Source organism: Sus scrofa, chromosome 7, assembly GCF_054392235.1.
Source record: "Sus scrofa isolate SSC_HxYL_T2T_F1_AM1 chromosome 7, Sscrofa_HxYL_maternal_Yorkshire_Landrace_v2.0, whole genome shotgun sequence".
Taxonomy (NCBI): domain Eukaryota; kingdom Metazoa; phylum Chordata; class Mammalia; order Artiodactyla; family Suidae; genus Sus; species Sus scrofa.
The window spans coordinates 3,047,737-3,074,545 of record NC_139389.1 but is presented as its reverse complement, the minus strand read 5'-3'; the positions used below and the strand labels follow the sequence as shown (position 1 = coordinate 3,074,545).

General features: G+C 49.4%; 1 protein-coding gene across 3 annotated transcripts in view; it reads left to right on the top strand.

Moving 5' to 3' along the window:
* Nucleotides 1–11,542, top strand: part of LYRM4 (LYR motif containing 4) — a 162,634-nt gene extending 151,092 nt beyond the window's left edge. The window contains exons 4-5 of one of the 3 annotated variants that reach the window (XR_002346271.2): nucleotides 7,219–7,421; nucleotides 11,410–11,542. The gene's annotated coding sequence lies outside the window, so the exon portion shown is untranslated. Of the gene's footprint in view, nucleotides 1–2,990; nucleotides 3,870–7,218; nucleotides 7,422–11,409 lie in introns of those variants that run through there. The other 2 variants (XR_014809492.1, XR_014809493.1) reach the window with 2 other exon arrangements.
* Nucleotides 11,543–26,809: the final 15,267 nt, after the last annotated feature.

Genomic DNA, 26,809 nt, shown 5'->3' with positions numbered 1-26,809 from the left:
AGTTCCCAGGCTAGGGGTCCAATTGGAGCTGTAGCTGCTGGCCTGCACCACAGCCACAGAGAGCAAAGTCAGATCAGAGCCGCATACCACTGCTCAGGGCAATGCCAGGTCCTTAACCCACTGAGTGAGGCCAGGGATTGAACCCACTTCCTCGTGGATACCAGACGGATTCATTACTGCTGAGCCACAGCGGGAACTCCCATGCTATGTACTAGTGTTCAAAATTATTTCATTCCGTTATTACGATGGTGGAAATTCCTCAACATAGATCATTTGCTACAAACTGGCACTGGATTTGTCTCAATACCACTTTCTTTGTGTGTATCAGCCTACCTTAAATTCATTAAAATTTGTCATCTTTCCTTTTTCCGAATATAAGTGTGTCCACAAAGCAAATCTAAGAATTGCTCTACAGAGTAGTCAGAATCCAAAAGAGTCCTCAGTGACTCCTGCTTCCTGGTGACCTGTGTACCAACTCGTGACCTGTGTACCAACAGGAAGTTACGGGGGTGACCGTGTGACTGCGGAGGACACCATGCTTTCCCCTTGGTTTCTCCCAAGTCACATGCTCTAGGGGCAGCCAGCTGCCATGCTGTGAGGACACTCAAGCAGCCTCCTGGAGCAAACGGCACCAGCTCCCCAGCATGTCAACACCTTGGAAGTGGATCTAAGTTTTCAGATGACTGTAGCCCGAGCCGACATCTTCACTGCAGCCTCGTGAGAAACTGAGTCAGAACCACGAGTGGAAACCACTCCCCAAATCCTAGCACTCAGAAACTAAAATAGGGTTTATGCTCCTAAACTTTAAGTCACTTGTTATACAGAAGATAGGAATGCATTCTCTGCACATAAATGTCGTGTAAATCGAATACGGCAAATATGTATATGTCTCTACAGGCACAAGATATGTCCAGAACCTCAGGGTTTTACTTCTGGACCTCGATCCCAGGCTCTCGTGTGTATATGTGTATTTCACCAAAGTGCTATTTGTCCCAGGAAAAGGCCAGAAACATCCTGCACGTTCGGGAAAAAGGAGATAGATTCAAAACATTGTGCACGTCCATAATTTATCTTCTTGGTGCAGCCCTTACAACTATTGAGGTGGCTCTTTAATCACTGATATGAAAAAGCCTCCAAGATGTGGGGTTAAGAAGGCAAACCGGTCCAGAGCTGTGTGGATGGCTTCTCTTGGTAAAATAAAGAGGAAGAGCATGCCTGTCACATGCACAGACGACTTCTAGAAAGACGCACAAGACAGCGGTAACGCCATCGCCTCTGCAGACAGGGCTCAGGAGACAGAGGTCATTGTATGCCCTCTTATCACGTTCCATTTTCATCATGTGCTTTTATTACTTTTCCAATTAAAAATAGTTCATTGAAAAAAATCAAGAAAAACAAGGTGGAAGCAGGAATTTTTTTTTTTTTTTTTTTGGTCTTTTTGTCTTTTTGTCTTTCTAGGGCCACACCCGCAGCATATGGAAGTTCCCAGGGTAGGGGTCGCCGGCCTACACCACAGCCACAGCAACACCAGAGCTGAGCCGCATCTGTGACCTACACCACAGCTCACAGCAATGCTGGATCCTTAACCCACTGAGCGAGGCCAGGGGTTGAACCCGAAACCTAATGGTTCCTAGTTGATTTCATTTCCACTGCACCACAATGGGAACTCCCAGAAGCAGGACATTTTTTTACCTGAAACAAACAAAGGAAATTAAAATAGAGAGAGAAACTGAAAATAAACATCAGACCTTAAAGCAATTTGATGTACTCGAATAGTGCCAAGATTCGGGGCTGTAAAACCAGAGGTGACGCTGATGAAACAGGAATAATAGTAACAACGGGGATTAAGACGGAGGAATGGAGGGAGGGAGAAGACAGCAGCGGGGGCAGGCAGAGCTCTGGGCTCCCCGGGGTGCCCTCCAACCCCCTGGCCAAGGATGCTTAAAGCTGAGGCACCCAGAGCCCCAAAACAGCAAAGGGCAGAAGAGTCCAGGCTGGGCAGGACCAGTGTGTGTGTGGCGTGGCAGCCCCACCGGCCGCCCGGCTCCGGCCCCGAGCTGAGTGAGAGTGTCCTTAGAGCAAAGAGAAGCACAGCCCCACGGGTCTCACTGGACTCCAGCCTCCTCCCCTGTCCGGGTAGAGAGCGCCCGTCGGACCCCTCAGGGGGATGGAACTCTCAAACAGACGTGCATCTTGGGGAATTGGAGGAGCAGCAAGGAGACATGACTGCCTTGGGGCTACATATAGAGTGAGGCTCCGAACCACTGAATGAAGACAACTGGGGGTGTCGTCCTGAGCGAGAGACCCAGAGCTCAGCCGCTAGAGCCCCCCGGGTCTCCCTCCCGAATGGACCTCTTTGGTCCCCAAATTGGGACTGAGCGGGGAGGAGGGCAACGAGTAGGCCTTGAGCCCCCCTTTAGATTAAAGCATGTGCCAGGTTCTCAGTGACAGCAGGGCTGGGCAGCAGTGCCACTGAGCATTTGGGGGCGGGGATGTGAAGTCAAAACTATTTCATAGCGACATTAAGACGTTACTTGTCTTTGTCACTTTGCAGACATCTGCACTGCCCCAAAGCAGTGGGGGTAAAACCACGCCAGCATCATTTAAGAAAATCCCACATAAGGAGTTTTCTTGTGGCTCAGCGGGATCTGGTGTTGTCACTGCAGCAGCTCAGGTCGTTGCTGTGGCTTAGGCTCAAACTCTGGCCTGGGAACTTCCACATGCTGACAGCGCAGCCAAAAAAAAAAAAAAAGCACAGTGCAAAACAGCATAAAAAAACAAAGAATATCCTACATAAACCAGTAAAAGTTATCAATTTTAGTAAATCTCAACACTGAGCACCTGGCCTCTAATAGTCTATGTGACAAACTGGGAAGTACGCATAAAGCACTTTACCACCCAAGAGCTCTTAGGAGAGGGTTGTGAGTGGAACCCGTTTACGTTAAGAAAGGGTTTAAGACCCCTACCCTGGGAACCTCCATATGCTATAGGTGCGGCCCTAAAAAAGACAAAAGGCAAAAAAGAAGAAAAAGAAAAAAGAAACAGTGTAACTTACACCATTACGTCATGGGCCATTCACAGCTGGCCGTGCAGTAGACATTTTCTCGAAAATCACTGATGCGAATCTCTGCCTTCAACGAAAACATGAGGAAGAATGTGCTGCCAATTCTGAAACCTGAACGTGGAAGGAAAACTGTCATTTGAACTATGTGTGACCACCCGGGAGTGGCGGCCTCCCAGCGCTTACAGACAGATGTCTCTGATGAGCTCAGCAGGGAAACAAGTGCGACTTTTGACAGAGGCGACGTTTGGAAGAGCTGTGTTTCTCGGCATATCCATATTTTCCAAACAACCAACTGAGGATGTTACGAAATCATGTGTGAACCACCTGTATAAAATAGGTCACGGCAGGGGTTTACTGAGACTACAGGGAACTCCATTCAACATCCTGTGATAACCCATCATGGGAAAGAGTCTGACAAAGAGCATATGTATGTGACTCTCTTTGCTGCACACCTGAAACTAACACGATATTGTACATCCACTGCACATCAATTTAAAAGGGAAACAAGGATACTTCCTGGAAAAATTGAGCCATAAGTCACCCGAAGTCCCTTATTTAAGACCCAGAGAGCCCTTTGTTGGTTACTTCTCAACTTTACAGTGTAGTTTCTGCTGTGACACAACGGGCCAGGCAGTGTCTGCAGCGCCAGAACGCAGGTTGGATCCCCTGCCCTGTGCACGGGGTTAAAGGATCCAGCATGGCCACAGCTGCGGCACAGGTCACAAGTGCAGCTCAGATCTGATCCCTGGCCCAGGAACGCCATATGCTCAGGGGCGGCCAAAAAGAAAAAAAAAATTAAAATAAAGCTTAGTTTCTCTGTAAAATGAAAGGACATATTAGGGAGTTCCCGTCGTGGCGCAGTGGCTAACGAATCCGACTAGGAACTGTGAGGTCGCGGGTTCGGTCCCTGGCCTTGCTCAGTGGGTTAACGATCTGGCGTTGCCGTGAGCTGTGGTGTAGGTTGCAGACGTGGCTCGGATCCCGCGTTGCTGTGGCTCTGGCGTCAGCCAGGGGCTGCAGCTCCGATTGGACCCCTCACCTGGGAACCTCCATGTGCCGTGGGAGCGGCCCAAAGAAATAGCAAAAAGACAAAAAAAAAAAAAAAAAAAAAAAAAGAAAAAGAAAAAAAAAGAAAGGACATATTAAAACAATTTGTCTCTCCAAAAAAAAAAAAAAAAAAATCGTGTGTGGGAAAAAATCCATGAAAAGTAGGAGATGAGCCCCCTGCGATGTAACAGAACGAGGTTGCTGATAGGGCTCAGATTCAGCGCAGTGGCCTCCAGAGAGAAGCTACATCGAGCCGAGTTTCGGCCACTTGGTACCAAAGACAAGGACCTGTAGTCATCCGAAGACTCAGCTCTTTTCACCTGTGTGCACCTGTGTGGCTGGATTTCCTCCACATCCTTCTGCAGATCACAGATTGGACGCAGATGTGGATACGAGAGTTGGCTGTATTCTTTCAAGCCAATTATTAAAAAGATGTGCAAATATGTAAAACACTGATACCTTTCAGGATGAATTTTTTCTCGTTTTAGAAAATAGAGGATTTTTCCATGTGAACATGTCATTGTGGGAGTTCCCGCTGTGGCTCAGCAGGTTTAAAATCCTACTAGTATCTATGAGGACGCTAGTTTGATCCCTGGCCTCGCTCAGTGGAACAGGATCCGGTGTTGCCGTGAGCTGTGGTGTAGATCACAGACAAAGCTTGGATCTGGCATTGCTGTGGTTGTGGTTAGGCCAGCAACTGCAGCTCTGATTCAACCCCTAGCCTAGGAACTTCATGTGCTGCAGGTGCGAGCCTTAAAAGAAAAAAAAATGCAATTGTTTTCTTCTAAAATCAATTAATAAATATTTTAGATTCTTTTGCTTTCTTATTTTGGCGGGGGGCGGGGTGGCACTCACCCATGGCACATGGAGCAGATTTTTCTGTTTTAATAGCTATTAAGGTAGATGTCAGTGGATATAACCTGCATAAACAAAGCCCCCAGGTGCTTCATCAACCACAAAAGCAACAGTAGTAAGAGCTGGGGTTTTTTTGCTTTTTGTCTTCTTAGGGCGGCACCTGCAGCACATGGAGGTTCCCAGGCTAGGGGTCAAATCGGAGCTGTAGCCACTGGCCTACGCCAGAGCCACAGTAATTCAGGATCCAAGCTGCATCTGCAACCTACACCACAGGTCATGGCAATGCCGGATCCTTAACCCACTGAGCAAGGCCAGGATCAACCCTGCACCCTCATGGATGCTGGATTTGTTTCCGCTGCTCCACAACAGGAACTCCAAGACCCGACGGGAACTCCAAGAGTTGGGACACAGAGATCCTAGAATGAAGCATTTTAAGAACCACCGATCTGGGAGTAACACCAGTAGGTCCATCTGGCCAGGTGCACAGGGCTTTCAGTGTCCCAAGGCTACATTTCAGGGGCTCCCCTTTGGCCCTGTCCCCCTAACCCTCTGAAGTGAAGCCACAGTCTGAATCTCTAAGTAGATCCTGGCATTGCGATGGAGACCAGGTTTGCTCAAGACCCTTGCCACCCACTTAGAAGGTCTGCCTGGGGTGGGGTGGGGGGTGAGGGAGGCTGTGGCATATGGTGACAGTTGGCCATCTGAAACCCTTTAACTGAACCAAGGGGACTTGGAACCAGGAGGATGGCGTGGAGACAGCACCCGGCTCAGGCAGTATCGGAGCCAGATCTTGGGTCACTGTCGCCTTTGGTCCGGCCGTGCAGCGAACCCAGGTCACGGTGTAAAAGTGTATTGGGTCTTATCTTCCTTTGCCGGTTCTTCTCCGCATCTCTCCTCCCTCCCCAGAACCAAGCCTCATTCCCACGGCTCCTTGGCTCACTTGCCTTAGAAGGCTCCCATCAAAAGCGTGTTTACAGGAGTTCCCCATGTGGCTCAGCGGGTTGAGAACCCACTAGTATCCATGAGGATGCAGGTTCGACCCTGGCCTCGCTCAGTGGGTTAACCATTCGGCCTTGCCTCGCTGCGGTGTAGGTCGCAGATGCAGCTCCAATTCAACCCCTACCCTGGGAACTTCTGTAAGTGGCACGTGTGGCCCTTAAAAAATGTGTATTTACAAATAGTCTGCCTGCTTTGAGGCTGAGGCTTGCCATTTGGCGGTGTGAGCGCCAACCTCTTGTGAGCAGCTCGCAGGCGCTGGAGTAGGGCAGACTCAATGGGAAGTCTGATTTGCCCCACGTGCTCTTTACTCCGGCAAATCCAGCAGACTCCTTGCACTCTTTAAGGCTCAGTTCTCCCGTCTGGAAAGTGGAGGTAACACCACCATCTCTCGGAGTCGGTGCGATAATTACTGCCAAGCTAGTGTGAGAGCCCCGACTTCTGGCACCAAGCATTCACGCGATAACCGGGGATTTCTTCCCTTGCTCCTCCCACCGCCCTCCGCAGGCCCCGCCCCCAACAGGCCCCGCCCCCAGCCCCGCGGGCCCCTGCTCGCCCCGCCCCAGCAGGGACACTCAGAAGAGGTCTGGAGCAGCCGGTTCCCAGGAAGACAGAGCCACCCTGGCTCCGCTTTCCCGGCGGAGGTGAGCGGTTAACCGGTCACATTGTGCACTAAGTGCGAGTAGCCCTTCGCGGATTTTCCCTGGATGGCAGTCATGGGACCCGCTCTCAGAACCTGAGGTGGGACAACTCTGCTTAAGGCACGTCCTGGGCACTCCTGTCTCATCCACACCTGTGCTTGCACGCAGGCTTCTGGTCCTTTATCTGCGGGACCCTCTGAACATAGGTCCCTCCCTGGGACTTCCTGCAGACAACGCAGGGAGCCCCTGAAAAGGGGTGCGATTCCTTGAGACAAAACGGGGGCCACATGCAGCTGCCTGTCCAGTTAACTTGGGGACAATACTAAAAATAAGCCAAAGGGGTCAACTTAAGGTCAAGGATGTTGATGGCCAAAGCAGAGAAGGACCATGTCTGTGTCGGATGTGGGGTCCAGCCTTTGGCTGACTCCGGGCCACCCAGGACCTCGCTTTGGAGGTGGGGACTCTCCCCGCCCTGGCTGTCCAGGAGAGGATGAAGCAGGTCAGGGCACAGCAGCGGTTCGGAGAGGGTTTTTGTAACTGCTGTCCATAAAAAGGACAGACTACCCTGTGTTCGTATTCAGATTGGACCAGCCGCTAACGTTTTCCCTCCACCAGGAAGGTTTTAGAGCCAAGTCTGGAAAATCAGAAGTGATGGGATCAAGTCAGAGCAAGAAAGTTGAAAACCAAGAATTAAATCAACCTTGGATTTCATCACAGACCAGACAGGCTGGACTCTCACTCTTGTCCAAGTTCATCAGGGCCGACGAAGGAAAGGAGGAAACCATGGCCACCTTCCTGGAAGCAGAGGCCAGACCCAGGTACCAGGGTGCCCCTGGGGATCACCCTCACCCTCTCGGAGCTGGACCGCCACCACCGATGGAGTCGAGAAATTCCCCCGCTGTATTTAAAAATAGTGTATTAATAGAAAATTTGGAATATACTACAGCCCACAGGTCAGGAGACAATGACCATTGAGAAGATGGTTTGGAGTTCCCACTGTGGCACACCGGGACTGGCGGTGTCTGGGAGGCAGGTTGGATCCCTGGCCTGGCGTAGTGGGCTGAGGATCTGGGGTTGCCGCAGCTGCACTGCTGCTAGAATCTGATCCCTAGCCTGGGAACTCTATGCCACAGGGCAGCCAAAAAAGAAAAAAAGAAAAAGATGGTTTGTTATCACAGCTCCTGAGAGGGTTGGGAGGGGGGCGCACGAGGAAGCAGCACCAGGGTTGGTCAGGAGGCAGGGCAGGGGGGTGTCTGTGGCAGTTTCCATGGCGTTGGCCCAGGGACACATCTCCCAGCTTCTGTGACCTTCAGGGTCTGGAGCTGCCCCCACGCTGGCTCTGGTTGTAACTGCTTAGTGGCTGAAGCCCCTGGGAAGGGGATAAAATGAGTGAACGCTCCCTCCTCTGGCTGGACACAGAGGGAGGTAAGTCTTTGCCCCCTGGTTTGCAGAGAGATGTGCGGGGAAACCCCCAGGGAGTGTCTTCAGCAGCCCAGCAGCACAGCCTGAGCCCCTGGGAGGAGAAAGGACCACCGTGAATTAGGGCTCCCAGCCCCGCTTGGAGTCACAGTCAAGCCCCTCCCTTCCAGGCGGAGCCCCACAGAGATGGACAGGGAGAAGCATAAGCCTCCAGGGTCACCTTTGAACCCTCCCTCCCCCTCCTGCCACCTCCCGCCTCCCTGTTAGAGTGATGCCTGGGTCCTAGGACCAACTTTGTGCAGAATCCAGGTGCTAAGAAGAAAGTGTTGGAAAATTACTGGAGCCAGAAAGGCTAAATTGATGGAGAGGAGAAGAGGGGAGACAAGGGCTGGGGGGAGTGGGGGTCGATGGAATGAGTAAGGTCTTTGGGAGGCTTTTGGTGAAGGCTGTGGGGGTTGAGGTGGGAGAGAGGTGAATTAGAACCTTTTATAGATGTCTTTCTGTGTTTTAAGAAAAAAAAAGTTCCCCTTTAAATTTCCCTCCAGATTTGGGCCTCTTTCAATCCTACTTTTATTTTCCTGGAAAGTGGTGCCAGGCTAGGACTGGGCTGCATTGGGTCCCATGTTCATGTGGGTTATAACGAACTGAGATGTGGCTTTTCATAAACTGGATCCAGGGTTGACTTTGCCGCTATCCAGTTTTTACAGGAAAGCAGAAAAAGCATCCCTGGCTTGCATGTTCTGGGACAGAGGGAAGGCTGGGTACTGCTCCCATGGCCAGCAGATGTTCTGATTTCATCTCCCTTCCCGACCTCCCCATTCTGATTCAGGCTCAGAGGTAAATGGGGACATTTTTCTAGGGAAATGTCTACACAGCGCCAAACTGGAGGCAGAGCAGTTTACAGACAGTGGTTTGGTCCACAGGTTGCAGAGTGACCTGAAGGGAAGCTTTGGCTCACGTTCTCTTTTCTTTCTTTCTCTCTATTTTTTTTTTTTTTTTGGCCATGCCCTAGGTATGCAGAAGTTCCCAGGCCAGGGCTGGAACTCACACCCCAGCAGTGAAACACCAGACCCCTAACCCAGTGAGCCACCAGGGAGCTCCGTGACTCACATTCTCTGCTTTATTCCACATCTTCCTCTCCTTTCTCTTAGCTGAGTGACTGTCTCAGGTTCAAGGTGGGGAATGGTGGCTCGGCACCTTTTACCGGCCAAGGTTTAGGTTCCTTTGTTTGAAAAGTAATAACATCAGGCCCAATGTCACCTACTCCTGGCAAGTGGGAGGGCTGATGGGTGACTTCAGGGCAGGAGGCCTGTGCAGGAGGCAGTGCAAAGGGAAAGAAAATGGGCTGCTCTAGAACAGCGGGTGGCAGGGGGCACCGCTCTGGCGCCTCTGATGGAAAACCTCTGTTGAGAGAGCGACACCTTCCTGCAGCACTTTAGAATCAGAAGAGTGGCTTTTGATTTTTAACTCTGAGGCGGTCGTTTTAGAGCCTTTAGATCCCGTCCTCAGAGGTCCCAGCCTGAGCTGCAAACTCGGGAGGGGCAGACACACCCCTCCCGGGGGCTGCCACGCGGCTCCTTCATTGGCATGAAAAAGGGCAGCTGGATCCCAGCAGCTGCTGCTCCCAGCGGGGGAGCCCTTGGGGGCGGGGGGAGCGCCGTGTGCGCGCACGTGCGCGCGCGCACCCACACACGCACGCGCGCGCCTTTCGGTCCCTTCCCCGTCCCGTTCATTTCTGGGGCCCCTCCCCCAACTTTTAAAGCCTGGTCACGTGATGAGCCTCTTCTCACCCTCTGCTGACATTTCTGGAGGCAGCGCTTCCTGCCTGTGCAAGTCATTAGTGAGCCATCCCTCTTCCTGTCCCTTTGTCCCCCCAGCCCCCGCAGGCAGCCTATTACTACCTCTTGGTGGAAAGCTCGCGTCTTCTTTTCTCCTGAGCATTTGTCCTTCCGCTTTTTAACTGCTCCCTTTCCTGCTCCCAGTTCCCAGTGTGCTGGCCTGGCTCCTGGCATCTTGGGAGCAGGGACACAGGGACACGCAGGTCACTCAGGGCTGGAAGCAGCTTGGAGAAGTTAAGAGCTGGGCTCGCCTCAACCTCCGTTTCCTCGTCTGTCAATGAAGAGGGTTGGATGCAGTCTGTTTGTTCTCAAATGCTTTTTTTCGTTCAGGGGATTGATTCAGACGAAAGCTAGCAGGAAGCACAGACTACAGAGCCTTTTGTCCTCTCAGCTCACGCCCTGCATCCCAACCGCCCCCCCTCCCCTGGGTCTCCACAGAGCACAGCTGGGAAGTCACCGGACTGGACTCACCCCAAGGCTCCTTTTGGCTCTGACAGGCTGTGATCGTTTTTTCAGGCAGGACTTTGTAGAGAGAGGGAATCTGAGGGGGGCAGCCTCCCCTTCCGGGCTAAGCCCCCAGGCCAGGGTGGGGGAGATGGATAAGAAAGCACCAAGGGCCACTACTCTTGCCAGTAGCCCTGGCGCCTCTAGCTTCACTTTACCTAAAATTGAGGACGGAAAACACAGAGAGGGGCATTTGCAACCACCTCCTCCCTGGGCCATAAGGTTAGAGGCTGTGCTGAGGTTTTTGTGTTTTTTTCCCAGCAAAACGGAAAATGATTGAAAGGTTTTGTTTATTTATTTACTTATTTTTACTTTGGGCCACGCCCTGCGGCATGCAGGAGTTCCTGCACCAGGGATCGAACCTGCACTGAAGCAGTGACAATGCAGGATCCTTAACCCACTGAGCCACCAGGGAGCTCTGAAAAGTTTTAAATATGGGCTCACGATGATCTAACTTACTCACTTAAAAGATTTACGTGCTTAATAGATTCTAATATTAGGTTGGAGAGTAGATTGAGAGGATAAGCTTGATGGCAGGGCAACCTACAAATTTATTATTTTATTCACTGGTTTATTTCTTGAGCCATGACGGGATACCTAGAAGAAGTGAACATTCTGTCCACACAAAAACCTGCACAGGAATGTTCAGAGCAGCACTATTCATTGTAGCCAAAAAGTAAAAACAACCCTAGTGGCCACCAACTCACCATGGATAAATGAAATATGGGGTATCCATTCGGTAAAAATTAAATAGAGTTGGGAGACCAGCAGGGGGAGCTCTCGCGCCTGTGGGACTGCTGAGCCCAAACCGGAAGAAAAAAAAACTCCCCTTCTTTCCTACCAGGACTCAGCCAATGAAAAGCCATGACTCTGCATACTAAGCCCGCCTACCGTCCTCTTCCCTCTATAAAAGCGTCTCCTGCCCCGGTTTTGTGCGGGGGGGGCATGTGGCTGCTGTGGTTGAAGTTTTGCATCGTGGTTTTCTGCTGATCCCGGAAAAAACCTGTCTTAGCTGGGGAATATCTAAAGGTCTTTTTTGCTTTAGGGCGACACTTTGGTGGCCCATCCGAGCCTAGAGAAGACCCTCAACGGTTCCTGGGCTGGTGAGCAAACTGCTGGTATCTGTACACCAGCTCATCGTCAATCACTGCTTTTTTCACGGACTCCGGATTTTGAAGGTACGCGTTACTCCTGAATTTGAGCTTCTTTGCATTTTGAACTCTCTGGGCTTTATTCCGGATGTGGTTTAAGGTTTTGTCCTTTCTGGTTAAAGCCTTGTTCTGTATGCAGGCGCTTTGGGCACTTAGGTCTGATTTGAGGCCACACAGTTCCAAGGGGAATGGGCTCCTCTTCAGACCTTCCCTTTGGAACAGGGCTTGTTCTAGGGAACCGGGCTAAAGAGCCTTCACCTGGCTCCTCTGGGACCAGCCTGCCCTCTTGAACGGGCTGGGATGAGGCCCGAAAACTATTTGAGATGTTGGGGCTCCTTGAAAATTCTTCTCTTACCCTCCCCCTCAAACAAACTGAGAATACTTCTGAGAGAGGGGTCCCAATTATCTGAGTACCTTGAGGGGGCCCCTCCTCCCTACTGATAGCCTCCCAATATTTGTCAGATACTAATGTTTGAGGTTGGTGGATGCAAACTCTTCCATTTAGAATGGAAAAGCAATGAGGTCCTACTGTACAGCACAGGGAACTCTGTCCAGTCTCTTGGGATAGAACGTGAAGGGAGACATTATAAGAAGGGGAGCGTATATGCATATATGTATGTATGTGTGACCCGGTCACTCTGCTGTACAGCAGCATTGGCACAACACTGTAAATCAACTATACTCTAAAAAACAAATACATGGGAGTTCCCTTCGCGGGTTCCGTCCCTGGCCTCGCTCAGTGGGTTAAGGATCTGGCCTTGCCGTGAGCTGTGGTCTAGGTCGCAGACGCAGCTCAGATCTGGCGTGGCTGTGGTGTAGGCCGGCAGCTACAATTCCAGTTTGACACGTAGCCTGGGAACCTCCATATGCCTTGGGTGTGACCCTAAAAAGCAAGCATGAGTAAATAATGTAAAAAAAATTTTTTTTTTTTAAATTGTGGTCCTTCCTCATGCTCATTTCTAACTAAATGGACAGGCCCGGCCAAATTTAGACTCTCAATGGCCATTATGGGGAACTTTTAAAGTCCCCAAACTTACTTTTCTTAAAACTGAATTGGACAACCATAGCCCTATAAGTTCCAGAACTGAATGGAACACCTACTTCTGGTGGTATTTTGAGCTTTCCAAATGTTCTCAGGAGTCTAAAATTGCCTCTCTGCAAAATAAGAATTTAAGATGAACTGAGGCAAACAGACAATGAAAGATAAACTGGCTCCCGAAGCCTCAGGCTCCTCTTCCTCTGGCTTGTCTTGGGCTCCGCCTCGAGCACCATCTTCCTCCTTCCTGGCCAGGCCGCCAACCCTCCTCCTCCTCAGCCTCAGTTTGCCCGCACTCCTTCTTCGCCCCAATCCCCCTTTTCTCTGAAACTCTCCCTGCTCCCCTTTCCTCTAAACGTGTCAGAACCCGTCCCTTTGAAATGAAGCCTTTTGAGGACCCAGGGGCTAAACCCTTAATTTCTTATACTCCTGGACTAAAGCTGAACTGTGAGCCCCAGTCAAAGGTTTTTCCCAAGTACCTAAAACGCCTCACAGATTTGCTGAGGAATCGAATACAGTCATTGAAACCTATCAGTCTGGTTTCTCTGACTTAGATCAGCTGGTTCGCACACTTGTCAGTGAGGCCAGGCCCATCGCTGGGGATGAAAACCACGGACTGGGGAAATCTCTGGAACATCTCCAGAATTACAACCAGAAGACCAGCTCGCCTACTTGTTATATGATCAGATTCAGGCCATTAGTCAGTTTCTAGGGCTTTTCCAAAGCCTGTTGATTGGAAGCAAATTCAGGCTCGCCCCCAACATCTGATGCACCTGTTCATGACCACGGCCAATCCACTTCAGATTAAAAATGCTCGTCTTTAGCTATTGATTCCACCTGGGTGCCTTTTAACTCTTTATTAATGGGCTGAAACAGGGCCATTTCCTTCTAGTAAAAAGGGACCGGGATGGGGTGGGAAACTGAATCCACTCCAGATTTAGTCCATCTGGCAAACCAGCCCCCCGACACCTGAAGTGGGTCACCTCAGAGGAAGGCCACTCAAACTCTTCATCCTCAGCCCAGCAAACAAAGCCCCTAAACAAAACCCAAACACTCCTAGTTCCTGCTCTCACTGCAGAGAGCCAGCCCACTGAAACAGAGGTTACAAACGTCAGTGCTTCTGGCGCCTCCAGCCTCTCTCAGCCTTTCCAGGGTCCTCTCAGCTCCCAGTGACTCGGCTCTGAGGAACGATGAGGGCCCCTCCCAGTGTCCCCTCTTAACTGGCTTGGGGCCCTTCTCCAGATGAATCACTTGCTCTGGACGCCAGAGCTGCCCTCTCGGTGCTCAGCCCCACGGCTACAAAGCAGCCCCTGCCTCGGAGAACTGACCCCGTTCAAAGAGTGGGGTCTCTCGTGAACCTCACGAGGGCCCTGTCTCCGGCCCCCTTTGCCCAAGGCCCTTTGCAAGACGCACACTTTTCCCTTTAGCGCCTCAGCCCCTCTATCTCTCAGAGAAATGCCTGTCTCCTTCCCCCCAAGGGAGAGAGAATTCTCGAACTTGATAGCAGCCGTCGAAGAGGCCCACCAGGTGGATTACATGACGCTTGGGCATCTTCCATTTGCTCCATCTCTGGGAGTGCTACAGCTGATTCTAGAAACAGAAATCGCTTGTCCTACTGAATCAGCCACCACCCCCCTGATGGTAAAGGCTCCAGCTGTTAGGGGCAAAATTCACAGCACCCCCCCCCCCGCCCCAAGATTCAAGCAGATCCCACAACACTTCTTCCCAGAATCAGTCACGCCTGTAAGTAAAAAGCCCTTCGAGGCAGAAAGCCCCTCACGGAAGATTACGAGGCTCGTGGTCTCATTGTCCCTCGTACTCGGCCCTGTAACTCGCCCACTTTGCTGGTGAGAAAACCTAAGGGCCACGGGTGGAGGCTTGTCCGGGATTCTGAGCGACGATCCACCCCGTTCCCCTCCACACCCTGTCGTCCCTGCGCCTCACCCGTTACTGGCATCACACATTCTTTACTGTAATGATTTGTGCAGGGCTTGCTTTTTTCTTTTTTTGGTCTTTTTAGGGCCACACCTGCAGCATATGGAAGTTCTCAGGTTTGGGGTCTAATCAGAGCTACAGCTGCCAGCCTTCACCATAGCCACAGCCATGCCAGACCCAAGCCGCATCTGTGACCTACACCACAGCTCACGGCAACGCTGGATCCTTAACCCACTGAGCTTGAGGCCAGGGATCGAACCCGAGTCCTCACGGACTAGTCAGGTTCATTACTGCTGAGCCACGATGGGAACTCCCTGTGCAATGCTTTCTTTACTGTTCCAGTTGATGAAGCTCGCTGACCTTTTTGCCGTCCTGTGGGAAGACAATTCACCTGGACAGTAATGCCCCAGGATTTTACTGAGCGCCTTGGTATTCCTCGCAAATCCTGTAGGCTGCTCTGGGTGGTAGAATTCCTCAGGTTCTGTTTGGCTGCCCCATGGGGAGGGTTTGCTTCTTTGCTCTCCTCAAGCCTCCTCACAGGGAGACAGCATCCACTTGCTAAAGCTTTTAGCCCCTAAAGAGACAAGAGATCACCCAGGAAAATTGCCATTTATCCAAACCCAGTTTCCTTATTTAGAGCATCTGATACCGAACGCAGGCTACACCACGGTCCAGAGAGGCTTCGTGATGTCCTAAATTTCCCCAGACCCAAAACTAAGCGCCCACTGCTTGGTTTTCTTGGGATAATTGGGTATTGCTGAAATTGGATTCCAAATTTCTCTTCTATGGCCAAACCTTTGTTTGTTTTACTAAAGAATAACAATGCTGACCCAATTTTATGGGAATAGGACTACCTGGCCCTTAAGGCCTCAAAGGAGAGTGGGAAGGACCCACCCGATGATTCCAGTTGTCAGATTCCTCTTTTTTTTTTTTTTTTTTTTTTTTTTGTATGTGAAAAGGAAGGCAGTGTCTTTGGGGTGTTCACCCTAAAACACAGAGACCGTTATTGACGCATGGGGGTTATAGCCAGCAGCTGTCCCCTGTTGGGGGGGGCACCCTCCATTGCCTGAGGGGTGTTACTGCCATTAATTACATTTGCTTCTAAAGCTTTTAAAGGAACGGAGTAGAGTTTGGTGACAGGTTGGATGTAGGGCAGGAGGGAGAGAGGAGCCTGATACTTAGGTCCCGGGCAGTGTTAGCCTGTGTAGACAGGGCACTGAGCAAGGTGGGCCCAGAGGGAGGGAAGCAGATTGAATGGGAGTCACGGGCTGGGAGGGGGCACATGTCCAGGGAGGCCCACCGAGCTGCTGCCTTGAGGTGGGACTTCTGCGGTGGGGTTGGGGGGGGGAGCAGGGGCACCAGGCTGCCCTAAGATGCAGATTTCTGTGCTGTCATGGAAATGGCACAGGCCAGGCCAGGCCAGGCCACCACCCTGTTTGGTCCTCTGCATCTTAGGCATACACAGCTCCCTCCATCCTCAGCACCTTCCCACCTTCTCTGCTCTGATGCCGCCTCCCCCAGGAAGCCCACCCTAACCCGCTCTTCCCTAAGCCTCCCAACCCTGTGCTTATCTTTATCTGTGCTCTGATGCCATGGTATTGAAAGTGAGTGGTTTTCAATCCATAGCCCCACTCCCACCCCATCCCCAAGACAGGGTTCTTTTTGTTCTTTTTGGTTTTTTTTTGTCTTTTTGCCTTTTTCTAGGGCCGCTCCCGCGGCACATGGAGGTTCCCAGGCTAGGGGTCCAATCGGAGCTGTAGCCGCTGACCTACGCCAGAGCCACAGCAACGAGGGATCCAAGCCTCGTCTGCAACCTACACCACAGCTCACGGCAACGCCGGATCCTTAACTCACTGAGCAAGGGCAGGGACCGAACCCGCAACCTCATGGTTCCTAGCCGGATTCGTTAACCACTGCGCCACGACGAGAACTCCGACAGGGTTCTTTTTTAAAGAAGAAAAAAACTTTGTATTGAGGAGTTCCCATCGAGGAAACCAATCCGACTAGGAACCATGAGGTTGCAGGTTCGATCCCTGGGTTACGGATCTGGAGTTGCCATGAGCTGTGGTGTAGGTGTAGGTGGGCAGCTACAGCTCCAATTCGACCCCTAGCCTGGGTAGCTCCATATGCCACTCGGCCCTGAATAGAAAAAAAACAAAAACTTTGTATCAAGAGCCGGGTTCCTAGTGTCAGCTGGGCTTAAGTACAGAGAAAGGAGACACCAAGGCTTTTTACCAGGAAGCAGCTCTTATTCGTGCTGGCACTGGCTCGAATTAGTATCCAGAGGCTGAGCTCCCAACGCAGCGGGCCCTATGGACCCTGCTTATTTTCCTGCTACATCTGTGTCTTTGTCCCCCTTACAAGGTACTCTATGAATTTTGAGCAGAAAGTTACAGATACGCCTGCGCTTATGGGTACGGGCTCTGCTACATTGTTGCAGGACCGCGCATGCGCACCCAGGTGCAGGCGCTGCACGTTGCCTTCCCCTTGAGCTGGAACCCGGCAGGTGTACAGACTTAAGGGGATTGAACTGGAGTGAAATGTTAGAGTTGATCCAACCTCTTAGTTATTTGGAATTGTTTTCCCCACCTCAGACCCCAGTTTTTGAGCCACAGTGGCCACAACCCCATGTGGCATTCCAAGCTGGGACCCACAGCGGGGTGGTATGCTGGGAAAATCGCACAGGAGTGAAATTTCACCAGTCTGGTTTCCAGGCGTGGTTTGGCTGTGAACTCACAGCTTCTCTTTCGTGAGATGATTTTGTACATGCTCGGGGACTTAGGGGCTCATCTATAAAATAAAGCCTGTGACCTAAGTATTCTCTGCGCAGAGCCGTCCAGCCGCTGTGGTGACAGGGATGGTCTTTGCCTGTGCGTCCAGCCTGGCGCTGCTCGCTGAGTGTGGCTACCGTGACTTTGAAATGTGACTAATGTGACTCTGTGGAAGGCAGCTTCGAGATAGCACTTTCTTTGCATTTCTCTACACATTCAACCTTGTTTTCAAGTTCCTTATGTATGAGAATAGAAAACTTGGAGTTCCCTTCATGGCTCAGTGGTTAACGAATCTGACTAGGAACCATGAGGTTGCGGGTTCGATCCCTGGCCTCGCTCAGTGGGTTAAGGATCCGGCGTTGCCATGAGTTGTGGTTTAGGTCGAAGACGTGGCACAGATGTGGCGTGGCCATGGCTCTGGTGCAGGCAGTGGCGACAGTTCCAATTAGACCCCTTGCCTAGGAACCTCCATATGCCACCTCTCTAGGGTGTGGCCCTAGAAAGGACCAAAAAAAAAAAAAAGAAAGAAAAGAAAATAGAAAACTCAAAGATAGGATATCTTTTATCAGGTTTATGTACGTGTTTGCAACATTAGCGAATGATAGAGGAAAATTTTTAGATAATTAATTTGAGGAACTGAGGGACCACCAAAAGGCTGCCCCAGCCGTGGGTGTGGAGGGTGAGTCCCAAGTGCTGGGAGGGAGGCGGTGCCCACGATCCCAGGGCCCAACCCCGACCCTGGACCTCTGCCCAGTGGTGGGGGCAGGGAGAGGGGTCGGAGCAGTGCGGAAGCTGCCGTGTCTGCCTGGCTACTGGGAGATGCCAGTTTGAGCACAAAGACTCGCCACTGTCTGTGGACCTGGGTGCCCCCGCCTCCTGCCCAGCACCGAGCTGCTGTCTCAGGAGTGGTTCTCCCCAGGGGACACTGGGCAACGTCTGGAGATACTCTTGGTTTTCACGGGTTGGGGTGAGGGGTGCTGTTAGCTTCTGGGGAGTAGGAGCCAGGGGCGCTGTAAACATCCTATATGCACAGGGCAGCATCCACCTGCCAAGTCTCAGTGCTGCTGAGGCTGAGGAGCTGCGACTTCGAGCAGCGTTTCCTCTAGAGAAGCATAGTTCTGTCACTGTGCGCTCCTGGGCTCCTGGAGCAGAAGTGACTTTTTCGTAAGTAATGTGGCTTATCGCAGGGTAATTTCATCACTGGGTTCTCTTCATTAACTAGAAAAAAGCCTACAGTCATGGTTTCCTGCTGTTATATCCTGGGCAGTTGTATATGAGTGAGACAGAGCCCAAATGACATTAAACAATCAAGTGAAAAACAGATCAGGCACAACATTTTTATGATCTTGATCGATCAAAATAATGTTATGTGGGAGTTCCTGTTGTGGCTCAGTGGGTTAAGAACCCAACTAGTATCCGTGGGGACTCGGGTTCGACCCCTGGCCTCACTCAGTGGGTTAAGGATCTGGCATTGCCATGAGCTGTGGTGTAGGTCACAGATGTGGGTGGGATCCTGTATTGCTGTGACTGTGGTGTATGCCAGCAGCCGTAGCTCTGATTGGACCCCTGGCCTGGGAACCTCCATATGCCTCAGGTAGTGCCCTAAGAAAAGGCAAAAAAAAAAAAATCTTACATGAAAGAAAGACATTCTCTCTGTGTTCATTGATAATGGCGGCTTCCCCCCTACTGGTATATGTATGCACGTGTACTGGTATATACTTTTTTTTTCCCACTGTACAGCACGGGGACCCAGTTAGACATACATGTATACATACTTTTTCCTCCCATTGTTGTGTTGTGATGTAAGTGTCTAGACATAGTTCTCAGTGCTACACAGCAGCATCTCATTGTAAATCCATTCCAAGAGCAATAGTTTGGATCCGTTAACCCCAAGCTCCCGATCCCTCCCCCTCCCTCCCCCTGGGCAGCCACAAGTCTATTCTCCAAGTCTATGATTTTCTTTCCTGTGCAAAGGTTCATTTGTGCTGTATCTTAGATTCCAGATATAAATGATATATGGTATTTGTCTTTCTCTTTTTGACTTACTTCACTCAGTATGAGAGTCTCTAGTTCCATCTATGTTGCTACAAATGGCATTATTTTGTTCTTTTTTATGGCTGAGTAGTAGTATATATTTTAAATGAGCTATAATTTGTAATTCCAAGTTGACTGTTAGGGCTACTGTTGATAAATGTCTTTAGATGACACTCACCCAGCACATGCTTCTGGCTCAGCATCATCTCGGCAGGGTAATTCCTCATGCGTTTGATCAGCTCCCTAACCAGCATCTAAGCTGCTGCATGGCAGGGCCCACTGTGTACGTGTGTGTGTGTGTGAGAGAGAGAGAGTTCTGCACAGCCAAAACCAACACTCAAAGACATACCTTTTTCTTTCTAATGCCCACACCCGTGGCATGTGGAAGTTCCCCGGGCCAGGATTGAATCTGAGCCACAGCTGTGACCTATGTCACAGCTGTAGCATCACCAGATCCTTTAACTCACTGCCAGGCAGAGGATCGAACCTGTACAACCACAGTGACCTGATCTGCTGCAGTCAGGTTCTTAACCTATTACGCCACAATAGGAACTCCTCAAAGACATATCTTAGGTTGTACCTTTATTTTTTTTAATTAACATGCAATACCCTGCTGGACTTGATTGATTCCATGTTTCTGTGCTCTGGTCTTAGCACAGAGCTTGGGCCACAGAGAGGATCAATACATATTTGTTGAAAAGAAAAGCATGAAGGTTAACCATATCTGTTCGTTCTACCTGATTGAAGTTCCCTGGTCATAAATTTTGCATAAATAGATAAAATAGTGTTAAAAGAACATATTAAATTAGTGACTTGTTCTCTGAAATATTTAAAATAATTGCTCTGCCCCCACTTTTTAACCTGAGCTGTCTATGGTGAAATTTTGCTGAGCAAACTAAACTTTAGCTTCATTCAAATGGAATAATTAGAGAGTTGGATCAAGCAATCTAATGAGTGACTTTTCCTGTGCTCAGTGGGATTCTGAGAGTTGGAGCCAGGAAGGGCTCACTGTTACCTGTGTGAACAGGGGAGGTGGGGGGGGGTGCGGCAACAGCCTCCTGGGGGGTGGGGCCTGGAAGGAGGGTCAGGTGTGCACAGCCCTGGTCCCACCCTCGACAGTTGCCCTGGGCTGCAGCGACAGCCTGCATCCCAGTGTGATTAGGCATTTGCTGCTCCGGGAGCTCCAGCTGCAGACACAACTCTTCCAGCCTCTGCTTGGCCGTGGCCAGTCCTGACCCATCAGTGCCGCCCCAAATGCTCCTGCCCAGCTGAGCAAGTGTCCCCTACAGGTCTCAGATGAAATCCCCACAGAGAGGAGTTTCCACTGTGATTTAGCAGGTTAAGAACGCAAAACAGTGTCCACAAGGATGTGGGTTCGCTCCCTGGCCTCGCTCAGTAGTTTAAGAATCCAGACTTGCCTAGAGCCACAGTGTTTCATAGATGCAGCTTGGATCCAGCGTTGCTGTGGTGTAGGCAGCAGCTGCAGCTCCGATCCAACCCCTAGCCTGGGAACTTCCTGATGCTGCAGGAGTGGCCCTAGAAAAGGCAAAAACACACCCACAAAAATTACCAAATTTCATTGTGGCTCAGACAGTTAAGAACCCAGCATGTTGTCCATGAGGATGCAGGTTTGATCCCTGGCCTCGCTCAGTTCATTAAGGATCCTATGTTGCTACAAATAGATCACAGATGTGGCTTGGATCTGGTGTTGCTGTGACTGTGGTACAGGCTCACGTCTGTAGCTCTGATTTGACCCCGGCCCAGAAACTTCCATTATGCCACAGGCATGGCCCTAAAAAGAAAATTTTTTAAAAAGTGTGTGTGTGTGTATAAAACTTTCTGGATTTCCTTATAATTTGGGCGTAGATATTACAGGATTTGGTTATAAAAAATCTAGAAATATGCATTTCTCACATTTTTTTAGATTATTACCTAAAATAAGACATTTAAGAACCTTTTTGAGAGGCCTGGGCTCATTGGGAGTGTGTCACAGGCCTCTGGAAGTTTGAAAACCCTGCCACCGTTTGCTGTCATGGAAACAATTGAGCTCTGTCCATCCTCCCAGGATTTGGAAATTCCCATAAAATGCCAGACTGATCCACTAGTCTTTTTTTTTTTTTTTTTGGTCTTTTGTCTTTTTAGGACCTCACCCACTCACCCACAGCATATGGAGGTTCCCAGGGTAGGAGTCCAATCGGAGCTACAGCTGCCAGTCCACACCACAGCAACAGGATTGTGGGATCTGAGCCATGTCTGCGACCTATACCACAGCTCATGGCAATGCCAGATCCTTAACCCAATGAGTGAGGCCAGGGATCAAACCTGCGTCCTCATGGATACTAGTCAGGTTCATTAACCACTGAGCCACGACGGGAACTCTGATCCACCTGTCTTGATTGGGTGGTTATCCTCCCAGATCTGTTGTACTGACCAGTTCCTAATGTTACCGGAAAGGTCTTTCTTCTTGTAGGACATGTTTAACGCTTAAAAGATTATTTAAAACGCCACGCCTGCTTTCTGATAGCGTGTAGTCCTGCAGTATCACCTACAAAACGTCGTAATAGTAAAAATCAGAAACAGAAAAAACCATTGCAAAAATAAAATTCAATTAAAAACTAATACTAAATAAACCAAAACCTTCGCAATGGTTTAAAAAAAGTTGACAATCCAGTTTTAAAATCGATATGAACTGCAAAGATCAAAAAAAAAAAAAAAAGCTGGAGTTCCCGTCGTGGCGCAGTGGTTAACGAATCCGACTAGGAACCATGAGGTTGCGGGTTCGGTCCCTGCCCTTGCTCAGTGGGTTAACGATCCAGCGTTGCCGTGAGCTGTGGTGTAGGTTGCAGATGCGGCTCGGATCCCGAGTTGCTGTGGCTCTGGTGTAGGCTGGTGGCTACAGCTCCGATTAGACCCCTAGCCTGGGAACCTCCATATGCCGCGGAAGCGGCCCAAGAAATAGCAAATAGCTTTTTTTTTTTTTTTTTTGTCTAAGACATTATTAAGAAGAACAACTAAGTGAGAGAAACTACTCATCAACACAAAGACATAATATGAAACTAAAGGAATTAGGGCCGAAATAATGAAACAAGAATTAAAAAACAGGGAGTTCCTGTCGTGGCACAGTGGTTAACAAATCCGACTAGGAACCATGAGGTTGAGGGTTTGATCCCTGCCCTTGCTCAGTGGGTTAATGATCCGGCGTTGCCGTGAGCTGTGGTGTAGGTTGCAGACGCGGCTCAGATCCCGTGTTGCTGTGGCTCCAGCGTAGTCTGGCAGCTACAGCTCTGATTGGACCCCTAGCCTGGGAACCTCCATATACCGCGGGAGCGGCCCAAGAAATAGCAAAAAGACAAAAAAAAAAAAAAAAAAAAAAAAAAAAAAAGACAAAAAAACAAACAGACAAAAAAACCCAGAAGCTCCTGTTATGGCACAACAGAAACGAATTTGACTAGGAACCATGAGGTTTCGGGTTTGATCCCTGGCCTCACTCAGTGATTAAGGATCTGGCGTTGCTAGGCTATGGTGTAGGCTGGCAGCTGCAGCTCCATTTCGACCCCTAGCCTGGGTACCTCCTTATGCGACAGGAGCAGACCTAAAAAAAAAAAATGAAAAAACAAGACCAGTGGAAACGATCAGAGCCTCAAACCAACGCACACCTGTGACCATGTGATCCATGACAAAGAAGTACTGTAGATTAGTGGTAAAAATACATGGAAACAAGATTAAGGTGCTAGGTCATTTGAATAGCCACATGTCAAAAAGAAAATCTTGAAACCAATCTTGTATCATCCACAAAAGTCAATTCCATAAAGAATATAGCTTTAAATATGAGTGTTAAGTAAAGGTTCATCAGATCAATATTTTTATGATCTTGAGATAGGGAAAGAATTCTTAAACAGATCACCAGAAACAGTAGCTGTATGGGAAGAGATTGATAACTTGCACTACATTCAAGTTAAGAATTTGTTTACTCAGCAAGGAGCTACTGTATAGCACAGGGAACTATGTTCAATATCCTGTGATTAAGCCATAATTGAAAAGAATATGAGAAAGAATGTATATATACATATAACTGAATAACTTTGCTGTACAGCAAGAAATTGCTGTACAGTGTCAATCAACTATATTCCAATAAAATAAATTTTTTAAAAAAGAGTTTATGGAGTTCCCACTGTGGCACAGTGGGTAAAGAATCCGACTGGAGCATCTCAGGTTGCTGCAGAGGCGTAGGTTTGATCCCCAGTCTAGCGTGGTGGGTTGACGGATTCAGTATTGCTGCAGCATAGGTCACAGCTGTGGCTCACATTCAGTCCCTGGCCTGGGAACTTCCATATGCTGTGGGTGGAGCTATAAAAAAATTGTTTCTGGAGTTCCCATCGTGGCTCACTGATTCACGAACCTGACTGGCATCCATGAGGACACAGGTTCGATTCCTGGCCTCACTCGGTAGGTTAAGGATCCGGCTCTTCCATGAGCTGTGGTGTAGGTCCCACGTTGCTGTGACTCTGGCATGGGCTGGTGGCTACAGCTCTGATTGAACCCCTAGCCTGGGAACCTTCATATGCTGAGGGTGCAGCCCTAAAGAGAGAGAAAGACAAAAAAGAAAAAAATTGTTTCTTAAAAAATATCATTGAGTGAATAGGCAGTCACTGAGTGGGAGTGGACAGAGGCAACACACATAACTAACACAGGGCTCCTTCCACTCTTATAAATCAATAAGCAAAAGGCACAGTTGAATAGAAAAATGGGTAGAAGGACTGACCATGTAATTGACAAAATGAAGCTACCCAAATGGCCCTCAACTTCCATAATTATCATGTAAATTCAAATTAAAATCACAATGAGATTCTGTACTCATGCTCCAGAACAGCTGAGGTGAGAATGATGCAGCAGGTGTTGCTGAGGCTGTGGAGCAATGGGGTTTCATCAACACCTGCACAGAGTCTATGGTGTTTGGCATTTATAATCCAAAAATCAGGGTGTCCTGTGGCCAGGATTTCATTCCTGTGGTAACAGAAATGCAGGCACATGGGCTTCAAAAGACATGAATAAAGATGTAGCAGGGAGTTCCCGTCGTGGCGCAGTGGTTAACGAATCCGACTAGGAACCATGAGGTTGCGGGTTCGGTCCCTGCCCTTGCTCAGTGGGTTAACGATCCGGCGTTGCCGTGAGCTGTGGTGTAGGTTGCAGACGCGGCTCGGATCCCGAGTTGCTGTGGCTCTGGTGTAGGCTGGTGGCTACAGCTCCGATTAGACCCCTAGCCTGGGAGCCTCCATATGCCACGGGAGCGGCCCAAGAAATAGCAACAACAACAACGACAAAAAGACAAAAGACAAAAAAAAGAGATGTAGCAGTGTCATTTGTCATCGAGGAAAAAACTTGGGAAATAAATAGACATCAGGTTTCCAGCTTGAACTGTCATCCTTGTCCTCACAACAGGAAAATTGCTGAACAAACTGAAAATCAATAACTTTCATTGGGTTCTTCAGAGAACTGAAGTTCAGGGGAAACCATTACCTCCGAAACTGGGGACAGGTGGCACGCAGGAATCCACCTGGAGCAGAAGCCACCACCAGAGCCAGTACCAGGGAAGGACGCACTCAGAGGCGAATTGCTGGCCGCTCAGGGTGCACAAGATTGAGTGTGACGTCTTCAGGGAAGCCTAGTCTTACTCAAGGGGCCCCCACTTTCCTGAGCCTACCTCCAGGACCCCCACCGAGCACAGGATGACCGTCAGAGAAAACCACTCCTGCTTCCTTCCCACAGGGAAGGGGAGAAGTAAGTAGCCCTTTGAAACGATGCCCAGAGCGTTCTGCTCTTCTTCTAAAAGCCTGTCCTCAAAGAAACTCTTTCACCAGAGCCTCACCCAACCCCAGCCAGCTTGTCTCACTTCAGTGGGGACCAGGAGGGAGGTGGACATCTGAGCAGCACTTGTGCAGGTCACAGCCCCAGGCACAGCTGGCGAAGAGGTGAGGTCTAGTAGACGCCGCATCAGAGAAGCTACTGCACAGTCGATACAGTGGGAAGCCCTGCAAGCCTCATTTCAGAAGACGAGGAAAACCCCGAGGTGATACCCGAGAAAAAACAAGGACACAGAGGAAATGCCAGCCTCTGACACCTACTGCTCCAGCATAAAGCAAACACAGCCTAACTCCTAGCCATCTAAACAGAACCTCACACTAAAAGCGTATTTGCTTTTACCCAGCTGCGTATTTGCTTTTACCCAGCACATCCTGTCCATCTTTCAACAAAAAGTTACAATGTGTACTAAAAGGGGAAACAAACACCACATGTAGAGACAGGCAGCACATCAGAACCGGACTCAGATATGGCGGAAATTTTGGAATTTGGGGACAAGGGATTTAAAATAACTATGATTCATGTGATAAGGGCTCTCATGGAAAAAGTGGGTGACTTGTGAGAACAGATGGCTAATGTAAGCAGAGAGATGGAAACTCTTAAAGAATCAAAAGGAAATGCTACACATCAAAAACAATATAATGGAAATGAAGACGGCCTTTGATGGGTTCATCAGAGCTTAGACATAGCTGGGGAAAGAATCCATGTGCCTTAGGATATATCAACAGTCAAGTCCCAAACTGAATATCAAAGAGAAATAAGAATGAAAGAAACAGGATAGAATATCCATGAACTGTGGGACAAATTTAAAAGGTATAACATACACATACAGGAACTATGTAAGAGAGAAAGGAACAGAAGAAATATTTTCAGTAATACTGGCCCAGAATTTTCCAAAATTAATGGTAAACAGCAAACCACAGATCCAGGGAGCTCAGACAACACCATGCAAGCAAATATCAAAAAAATTAACATGAAGGCATGTCATAAGAATTCCCATCGTGGTGCAGTGGAAATGAATCCGACTGGGAACCATGGGGTTGCAGGTTCGATCCCTGGCCTTGCTCAGTGGGTTAAGGATCTGGCATTGCTGTGAGCTGTGGTGTAGGTCGCAAACACGGCTCGGATCTGACGTTGCTGTGGCTCTGGCGTAGGCTGGCAGCTACAGCTTGGATTAGACCCCTAGCCTGGGAACCTCCATATGCCGCAGGTGCAGCCCTAAAAGGACAAAAGACCAAAAAAAAAAAAAAAAAAAAAGGACATGATCATATTCTAACTGCAGAAAAATCAAGGACAAAGAGAACCTTGAAAACCAGAAGAAATAAACACCTGAATTGTAGAGGGACAAGGATAACACTCCCGTTTGATTTCTCACGAATCATGCAAAAAAAGAAAAAAAACCCTCAGCAGCCTGGAATTCTGTATCCAGTGAACTTATCCTTCCACAGTGAAGGAGAAATAGACTTGCTCAGACAAAAAGTTGAGGGAATTTTCACTGGTAAATCTGCCTGGCGAGGAGTGTTCAGAGAAGTTCTTCAGGGAAAAGGATGTAAGTCAGAGACTGAGCTGCATAAAGAAGAGAATAGTGTGAGAAAAGGAAGTAAATGAAGGGGCCACGGAACAAGCTCGTGCAGGAGAGATGCTTAACCTCCTGCTGGA